Source organism: Euprymna scolopes, chromosome 21 (assembly GCF_053919585.1).
Source record: "Euprymna scolopes isolate OS-2025 chromosome 21, ASM5391958v1, whole genome shotgun sequence".
Taxonomy (NCBI): domain Eukaryota; kingdom Metazoa; phylum Mollusca; class Cephalopoda; order Sepiida; family Sepiolidae; genus Euprymna; species Euprymna scolopes.
Window position 1 is genome coordinate 56,847,797 of NC_136502.1, and position 11,247 is coordinate 56,859,043.

At 28.8% G+C, this 11,247-nt stretch overlaps 1 pseudogene; it reads left to right on the forward strand.

Annotated features, from left to right (window-relative positions):
- Positions 1-691: 691 nt before the first annotated feature.
- LOC145243273 (U2 spliceosomal RNA) lies at positions 692-809 on the forward strand (annotated as a pseudogene).
- Positions 810-11,247: the final 10,438 nt, after the last annotated feature.

The following is an 11,247-nucleotide window of genomic DNA, read 5'->3' on the forward strand; positions in this document are numbered from 1 at the left end:
ATTTTTCTTACTATTTAAAAATCCTGTGTAATTGACAATAAAACTTTTTGTTTTCATTTACACGGAAAATTTATTTTTTTTAGTAAAAAAAATATTTCATTTTGTTGCATTTTGCATCAACATGGAGTATTAATTTATTTGAATATATAAATCGAAAGCAACCAGTTTTATTGCGCTGATGCAAAAAATGTATAAATTTCAGTGTGTCCTTAGAGAAACACATGAAATTATAAAGGTGTCTTCAAGTCAAGAAGTTTGAAAATTCCTGATCTAAGTAAATACACACATATGTATGTATGTATGTATGTATGTATGTATGTATGTATGTATGTATGTATGTGTGTGTGTGGATGTGTGTGAGTGCGCGCGTGTGTGTGTGTGTGTGCGTGTTTCCCTGACTCATTTTGATCGACATCATTTAATTTACATATACGTTTTGAAATACGTACTGAAATTTTATTGTGTGGATTTACTTATTATCATTATATTATTATTACGCTGATCGCTCCGTCCGTTATCATGCTGTGCATCCCTAAAAAAGGAAAGTGGAAATATATAAAAAAGGAAATTGAAAATATATAAAAATTGAAAATATATAAAAATTGAAAATATATAAAAATTGAAAATATATAAAAATTGAAAATATAAAAAAAAATGGTGTCGCTGTTAAGGCAAAGCTAATAAAAATGTTTTGTCTTTCTTGGCCTTTTGGCTAAGATCAAAGTGTAGTATCTGGTCTTCAGGTGTTACATTTCAATTTCTTCTCTCTCAGTGGAAGAGAAATCCTTTACGACTAAGACAAAATTTCTCCACGTTATAAAAACGACCCTGGTGTCTAAATCTGTCCCGTGGGGAGGCATTGTGAATAGGTACTATGTTTAATGTAACAAAGTTTTAATATTAAAAAAGTAACTGGAAAAAGTTATTTCTGATTTTATTACAAAATGCCCTGGAAGTGTTACTCCTGATTAATTATAAAATGCCCTGGAAAATGTCCGTTCTGATTATTTTTTTTTTTTTGTTTACTTACCTCCCCACAAGGATGGAATTGGACATGAGGTTGGTTAAAAATTTAGGGGGAAACCAGCTCCCCAAAAGGGGCTCTCTGAGCAATAACAAAAATAAGAATTGTATCAGTAATGAAGGATTTTTCCTCCATTAACCAAAACGAAAAAAGGGGGGATTTAAGTCATTGGAATGCTGAAACTCAGAAATTCATGTTGAAGCAAGGTTACCTAATCACTAACCGTGTTAATGTTTTTATGTATTACTTTCGAAAACCTGCTAAAACAGTTTATGATTTAAACATTACTTTATTACAAGTATATTTTAAGCAGTGGGTTACGGGATATGAAGTCAGTCCCAGAAATTACTCAAACCGTTTACGATTTAAACATTACTTTATTTCATGTATATTTTTAACAGTGGGGTGGGGGATATTAAATCAGCCCCCAAAATAGGTGAAACCGTTTACGCATTACACATTGCTTTATTTAATGTATATTTTTAACATTGGGGTGGGAAATATGAAGTCGGTTCCAGAAATGGCTGCAACCATTTACGTTTTGGACATTACTTTATTTAATGTATATTTTTAACAGTAGGATGGGAGATAAGAAGTCGGTCCCGGAAATGGCTGAAAAAGTTTACGATTTATACATTACTTTATTTCATGTATATTTTCAACAGTGGGGTGGGGATTATAAGTCGGTCCCGGAAATGGGTGTAAACAGTTTACTATTTAGACATTACATTATTTCATGTATATTTTTATCAATGGGTTTGGGATATAAAGTCGGTCCCGGAAATGGCTGAAACAGTTTACTATTTAGACATTACATTATTTCATGTATATTTTTAGCAGTGAGTTGGGGATATAAAGTCAGTCCCGGGAATGGGTGAAACAGTTTACGATTAAAACATTACTTTATTTAATGTATATTTTCAACAGTGGGGTGGCGGACATGAAGTCAGTCCAGGGATTGAATGTGATGTGCAAATATGCACTATCAGAAAGCGTCGCTTAGTATCGAATGAGATAGGTGGAAAACATATAGTAGCAAAATACCCAGCGTCGCCCGGGATCGAATGAGATAGGTGAACGATATATATTAGCAGAATATGCGGCGTCACCCAGGATTGGATAAGATAGGTGAAACATATATACTATGAGAATACCCAGAATTCATTGATTTGTTTGTAATGAAATAACCAGCTCAGGCAATATATCGAAGTTATTATTTAAGTAAGGGGGAGCGACATAGTGGGTTAAAGTTATGAAAATTATTGTCGAAATTAGTAACATATCCAAGAATTATGAAAAATGATGAAATGTGAGCTACTTGATTGGTGTGTTTGTAATGATATGATAAGCCCAGACAATATATCAAATATATTATATAAGTAGGAGGGAGAGGCATAATGTGGGTGTTTAATTATAAAAATTATTGTCGAAATTAGTAACATATCCAGGATTATGAGCAAAGATTAAATGTGAGTTAATCGATTGTGTGTTTATAATGAAATAATCAGCCCAGGAAATATATCAAAGTAATTATGTAAGTAAGAGAGGGCGATAAGAATGGTTTAAATTATGAAAAATAATTGTCAAAATTAGTAACATATCTAAGAATTATGAAAAATGGTAATATGTTATTTAATGCATTAGTGTGTTTGCAATGAAATAATCAGGCCAGACGATATATCAAAGTTATTATTTTAGTAAGCGAGGCGATGATGTGGGTTAAAATGATGTAAAATGATTGTCGACATAAGTAACATATCCAAGAATTATGAAAAATGACGAAATGTGGGTTAATTGATTGGTGTGTTTTAAATGAAATAATCATCCCATATCAAAGTTATTATGTTTATATTGGGTGGTTGATAATGTGGGTTAAAAATATTAAAAATAATTGTCGAAATGAGTAACATATCAAAGAATTAAGAAAAATGATGAAGTGTGAGTTAATTGATAGTTATGTTTTTTTATGAAATAATCAGCCCAGAAAATATATCAAAGTAATTTTTAGTAAGAGAGGGCGACGAGGATGGTTTAAATTATAAAAAAAAATTATTGTCGAAATTAGTAAGATATCCAATAATTACGAAAAATGACGAAATATGATTTAATTGATTGGTTCGTTTATAATAAAATAATCAGCCTAGACAATATATCAAAGTTATTATATAAGTAAAGGGAAAGAAGATAAGAAGGGATTAAATTATGAAAAATTATTGTCGAAATTAGTAACATATCCAAGAATTACGAAAAAAATGATGAAATATTAGTTGATTAGTGTGTTTGTAAGGAAATAATCAGCCTAGACAATATATCAAAGTTATCATTTAGTAAAGAGGAAAGGGCGAAAATGTGGGTTAAAATTATGAAAAATGATTGTCGAAATAAGTAACATATCCAAGAATTATGAAAAATGATTAAATGTGATTTCATGCATTAGTGTGTTTGTAATAAAATAATAAGCCCAGACAATATTTCAAAGTTATTATTTTATTAAGATAGGGTGATAATGTGGGTATAAATTATGAAAAAATATTTTCGAAATTAGTAACATACCCAAGAATTATGAAAAATGATGAAATGGGGGCTAATTGATTAGTGTGTTTGTAATGAAATAATCAGCCCAGCAAATGCACCAAAGTTATTATTTTAGTAAGGTTGGGCGACAACGTTGGTTTAAATTATAAAAAATATTGTCGAAATTAGTAACATATCCAAGAATTACGAAAAATGATGAAATGTGAGTTGATTGATGTGTGTGTTTGTAATGAAATAATCAGCCTAGAAAATATATCAAAGTTATTATTTTAGTAAGGTGTGCGATATGGTGAGTTTAAATTATGAAAAATTATTGCCAAAATTAGTACCATATCCAAGAATTATTAAAAATGGTGAAATGTGAGTTAATTGATAGTTGTGTTTTTTTTATAAAATAATCAGCCGATACAATATATCAAATTTAATATTTTAGTAAAGGGAGACGCGATAATGTGGGTTGAAATTATGAAAAATTATTGTCGAACATAGTAACATATTCAATAATTATGAAAAATGATAAAATGTGAGTTAATTGACCGGTGTGTTTGTAATGAAATAATCAGCCCATTAAATATATCAAAGCTATTATTTTAGTAAGGAGGCAGTACAGTTTTAATAAAAAAAAAAAAACTAGAATATGAGTGTGCCTTCATTCATGCTGAATAGAACGCTCACGGCATGCCCAGCAACAAATGCTGCTGTGGAATTTCCACAGGTCCCGCTAGTTATTATTATTATTATTATTATTATTATTATTATTATTATTATTATTATTATTATAATAATAATAATAATAATAATAATAATAAAATAATAATAAAGAAGTAAATAAGCTTATGTTAAGTAATCTTAATTAAAAGATTAATGTCTTCAAAGGTATGTCATATTTTACGGATTTCGAATGAAATCAAACTAGAATAAATAGCAGTAGTCATGGTCAAAGGGGTAACGGGTACGTGGATATATATATATATATATATATATATATATATATATATATATATATATATAGTCGAGCATTGACAGTACTTTGAAAGACATCTGTCGTGTCGTCGAAAAAGTGACAAGTAACAGGCACGAGCCGCCTACCCTCACCCCCTCCCCGGTGTCGATATATCGCAGGGTGAAATGTGTCAGTTCTACAGCCCCAACCACACACAACTCCCTGGACAGAAAAACGTATCAACCGCAATTTATTTTTTAGTACAGACATCGATCATCGGACTGGCGGACGCATCCTTAGAGAATGATGGTCCCGTCTTTTCTTACGCCCCCCCCCTTACTATTATTTTTTCTTTTATTTATTTTATTTTATTATTAATTAATTTATATATTTTTGCTGTTGCCTTCAGGACACCTCGTTATTTATATCCTATGCGTTTTCTTTCAGATAAATTGGTGATGGCAACAGACTGCGAGTATATATATATATATATATATATATATATATATATATATATATATATATATATATATATATATATAGTTTCAGCTACGCGACCGTTTTTTGGCCGTCCTCCTCAGACTTTACAGAATATATATATATATATATATATATATATATATATATATATATATATATATATATGTATGTTTATATATATATATATATATATATATATATATATATATATATATATATATATATATACCCAAAACCTCTGGCCTTGATGGAGACGAGACAAAACTTTGTTGCTGTGCTTTCAAATGATCTGAAACAAAAGCAAAGGGAGACTTGATTCCAAATATTTCTCATATTATATCTGGTAATATTTTTCCCGATTCCGATACAATTACCGATTCCGTACTAAATTCCCGATTCCGATACAATTACCGATTCCGATTCTTTATAAATCTCTAAATATTTAACAATAAAACTGTTATTTTGTCCCGATTACTTTAAAAACACATCTTAAATGTGCCTATATTTTCTCAAACGTAAAAACACACTTGTAAGGGGGTGGTCTAGAGATTTTAGTCTTACTTGAAGCTTAAATCGATAAATATTTACTAGTTTATTACTACTACACGCAGTGGATGATGTTTCTTAAACCAAAATCAAATAAAAATATAATTTAAGGAATCGATTTTGGCATCGAAAAATAGGCTGAAATGTTTCTGATAACGATTCCGATATCCCAAAAATTTTTCCGATTCCCGATTTCGATTCCGATTCGTCGTTCCAATACTAGTTATATCTCGCCTCTTTTTTTGAAATGTTGTACGATTATGAATATATCGAGTATCAAATAAGCCTTTTACACTATGACATGTAGATAAACACAGTGTAGCTCGCTGAATGCGATGTAACATTTTCTTATTATGACTGAATGTGCCTAAAATGGTGTTCGAAAGCTACATTAAATATGTGCTATTAGACTTGGTGTATTGAATTTTTATGTAGCATCTGTTGTTGCAAACCTACGATATTTTAGTCCAGAGGGGAATTTCTGCAGTCATTTTATTATATAGGAGATGAGTCATCCGAGATGACTGCTTTTTTATTAGTCAATATATATATATATGAATGAACTTCTACCAACAGGCGAAACGGTCACTGGAGACCTATACTCGCAGCAATTGAAACATGAACAACAGACATTTCGTCAGGAGAAACCTGCATATATATATATATATATATATATATATATATATATATATATATATATATATATATATATATAGGAACATCAGACATTATAAAAAACACTCCCAAGTTGGAGATCAATTATAAGCTGAACAGTTGTGAGAAAGATAGAAATTCTTAATCAATCGAGTGCTTCATTGTTGAAAAGTGTGTTCTGTACGGAACTCTCAATTGTTTCAGCACATTGGTTGTCTCTTCAGGATGCTATCAAGACCGCCTATGCATATACGCAAAATTAAGCTTTGTGTTTGATGAACAGGTCGTCAAGTGGTTCATTATGAACTTCTACCAACAGGCGAAACGGTCACTGGAGACCTATACTCGCAGCAATTGAAACATGAACAACAGACATTTCGTCAGGAGAAACCTGCACTGTTGAATCGCAAAGGTGTACTTTTCCGTTATGACAACGCTAGGTCACACGTTGCACAACTGGTCAGGGATATTATCCAGTAACTTGAACTTTATTCACCTGACCTTGCGCCATCCGATTTCCACCTGGATAATCATCTTTCTGGGAAATCCTACACAAATGAAGCAAATTTGAGCCAAGCTCTCACGGACTTCTTTGCATCGAAAACTCCCGCGTTGTACCGCAAGGGGATTAAACAGCTATAGACGCGTTGGCAGATGTTGGATGCGATTCCGATTACTTTGAAAACTAAATATGTTAGACATACTGTGGAGCTTCTTTTTTTTTTTTTTTTTTTTTTTTTTTGAAAACGAACAGAACTTCCTTTAATTACCTTGTACAAATATATATGCATGTGTGTATGGGCGTGCGTGGGCGTGTGTGATTGTGCGTGTGTGTTTATTAGGTACGTGCTAAATGCATGTCCAATGCTCAAAATGTACAAACATTTTGACTCCTCCCTTTACTTAAAAATTCACTAAAAATCAGGAAATTAACTAATTTTAATGAAATTTTCAGTATTTATCAAATATTCATAACGGAATATAATGAACTCATTATTTTAATTTAAATCTTAGTGGAAATGTATTATTTTGCTTAAAGAAAAAACATTTTTACTAAAGTTGTGGTTTTCAGAAGTAAAAAAAAAATAATGAATGAATTTATTTTGTTTTTTTATGAAAATAAATTATCGTAAATTGTAACAATAAAATAATTTTACAGGAACATTATGAAAAAAGCCCCAAAATGGTTTGCCCCTCCCCTTCTCTCTCTCCAACCACCTGACGCCGTTTTCAGATATGCCTATAAAAGTTTTTCTGTGCTTCCATAGTTTTCTTTTTAATTTCGCCGCCATCTTTTATTTAGCATTAATAAACAACACTCGTTGCTACAGCTTGCACATTTTTGGATCATTGTTAGCTTTTTTTTTTTAGCACAAGTTAAGTACATTTATTTTATTAATGCATTACCTTAATACTTTAACTAATAATTTACTTGGAAATAATTCCAGAAAACTTATATTTATGTTGCCAGAAAAAAAAAAATTAAACACGATCTTTTTCATAATGTATTTTTTATATGAAATGTAGGGTTTTTCAAATTTGCAATAAGATTTTTCTATGTATTTTTTATTTCACGCACTTTTTTTTCTTTAAAAGATTAACTTTAGGCTATAATCTTTCAAACACAATCAAAAAGTAATCGAAAATTTTAAAAATATTATGATCAGCCGGCGTTCAAAACCATGACTCCTATCGAGTCAGCCATTAAATTGCACGTACCTAGTGCATATATATATATATATATATATATATATATATATATATATATATATATATATATATATATATATATATATATATATAATGCAAAAAAATAGATTCATACATGCATGGGTATGGATGTGGACGGATTGATAGATACATCTCAATTTATGTGTGCGTGCGTGTTTGCGTGTGTGTAGAAAGAACGATAGAGAGGGGAGGGGGGTAAATATATGGTCATAAAGTAAGCCACCGCCCCATAATACGCAAGAAATGATAATCCATACGAACAGCATTCGTTAATTCGAGCCTCGTTTAGAACTAAACTTCGTACAGATTCGACTCATTCACGGCGAAACACGAACGCCATCGGCTTAATCGCTTTAGTCTTGCCGGATGGAGAAAGGGTCATTCGGTGCAATCGTATTTGCTTTCATTAATAAACATTGTGCTCGCTTACCTGTCATCACACATGTCGAGGGACTCGAGTCCACGCGTTGGCGCCCCCAAAAACGTCTGTCATTTTGTCGAAACAGGAGATGAGGAGTGGGATTAGAAAAATTGTTTATAGCCCTTATCTTTCTCTTTCTTTCCGTTGCCTATATATATATATATATATATATATATATATATATATATATATATATATATATATATATATATATATATTATAAGTGATCTTATATATATATATATATAAATATATATATATATAGACATATATATATAGACATATATATATATATATATATTATAAGTGAGCTTATATATATATATATATATATATATATATATATATATATATATATATATATATAAGCAACGGAAAGAAAGGGAAAGATAAGGGCTATAAACAATTTAAACGTATATATATATATTTGGCCTTCGGGACAAGATCAAAGTGTAGTATCTGTTCTTCAGATGCTGCACTTTTATTTCTTGTTCTCTTTCAGTGGAGGAGAAATCCTTCACGATTGAGACAATTTTTATTTTTGTACCTTTTCTCCACGTTAAAAAACGACCCTGGTGTCTAACTCTGTCCCGTGGGGAGGCATAGTAAATAGGTATATATATATATATATATATATATATATATATATATATATATACGTTCCCTGAAAATGGTGTTATGTGTGTGTGCGTTTTACACAAACACGTACATTTATGTATATATATATATGTGTGTGTGTGTGTGTGTGTGTGTGTGTGTGTGTGTGTGTGTGTATGCGCATAGGTAGCCAATATATATATAAGTGTGTGTGTTTGTGTAAACATATATATATATATATATATATATATATATATATATATATATATATATATATATATATATATATATTGGTTACATATGAACGTACATGTTTCAGCGGAGACTTTATTTCAAGTCCAGAACATAACTGTATAAATAAAAAAACATACCCTAACACATTGTTATTGAGAGCTATCCTATATATATATATATATTGTTATTGAGAACTATCCTATATATATATACATTGTTATTGAGAACTATCCTATATATATATACATTGTTATTGAGAACTATCCTATATATATATTGTTATTGAGAACTATCCTATATATATATATACATTGTTATTGAGAACTATCCTATATATATATATACATTGTTATTGAGAACTATCCTATATATATATATACATTGTTATTGAGAACTATCCTATATATATATATACATTGTTATTGAGAACTATCCTATATATATATATATATATATTGTTATTGAGAACTATCCTATATATATACATTGTTATTGAGAACTATCCTATATATATATACATTGTTATTGAGAACTATCCTATATATATATACATTGTTATTGAGAACTATCCTATATATATATATACATTGTTATTGAGAACTATCCTATATATATATACATTGTTATTGAGAACTATCCTATATATATATATATATTGTTATTGAGAACTATCCTATATATATATATACATTGTTATTGAGAACTATCCTATATATATATATATACATTGTTATTGAGAACTATCCTATATATATATATATATATTGTTATTGAGAACTATCCTATATATATATACATTGTTATTGAGAACTATCCTATATATATATATATACATTGTTATTGAGAACTATCCTATATATATATATACATTGTTATTGAGAACTATCATATATATATATATCGTTATTGAGAACTATCCTATATATATATATATACATTGTTATTGAGAACTATCCTATATATATATATACATTGTTATTGAGAACTATCCTATATATATATACATTGTTATTGAGAACTATCCTATATATATATATACATTGTTATTGAGAACTATCCTATATATATATATATATATATATATATATATATATACATTGTTATTGAGAACTATCCTATATATATATATATATGCATTGTTATTGAGAACTATCCTATATATATATATATATATATATATATATATATATATATATATATATATATATATATATATATACATTGTTATTGAGAACTATCCTACAAATACTTTAGTTTAATTGGATTAACATCTAGCAAACAATACCATTCAAGTATTGCAATGTTTATGTTTTATTCCCACTGGAAATCATCAGGTTAATGTGTGGATTATTATCAAAATGACGTTTACTGTATAAATCGATCAAAATTTTTTGGTATTATTATTTCCTCTAGGGATATATATATATATATATATATATATATATATATATATATATATATATATATATATATATATATATATATATATATAGTAATGTGATTGATAATTTAATTAATTGATAAATTACAACGAGCACTTTTTCTTTCCCTGTATTTTAATTAAACTAGTAATTTTACTATTACATTAAAATACACTTTGCTCTCTAGACTATTGTTCTAATCTCCTTTATATATATATATATATATATATATATATATATATATATATATATATTTATATATATATATATATATACTAGACTGGCTGTGAGCCGTTGGGTCAATATTTTATATTAGCTATGGAATTAATGTATGAGCATGACACTTGCGGCGTAAAGAAAATAGTTTTGTGACATAACAGAAACATTTCTATGAAAGTATATTAAAATGAAAAAGAATATAGATAGATTTCTATGAGTCGTTCTGTTTATAATTGTTTATTTTTGAAAAGAAACTTGCAGCTATTGAATTATAAGTGGTTTGGCATACTTATAGGGAAATGTGAACTGAACAGATAACATAATACTTAAAGTTAAATTCAAATTTAAATATATCTTTTAATTTAAACGTGAAAAAAAAACAATTGGGACGCTGAAAACATACACAGTAAAACAATACGCGTTGATTATTTATTTGTAACGC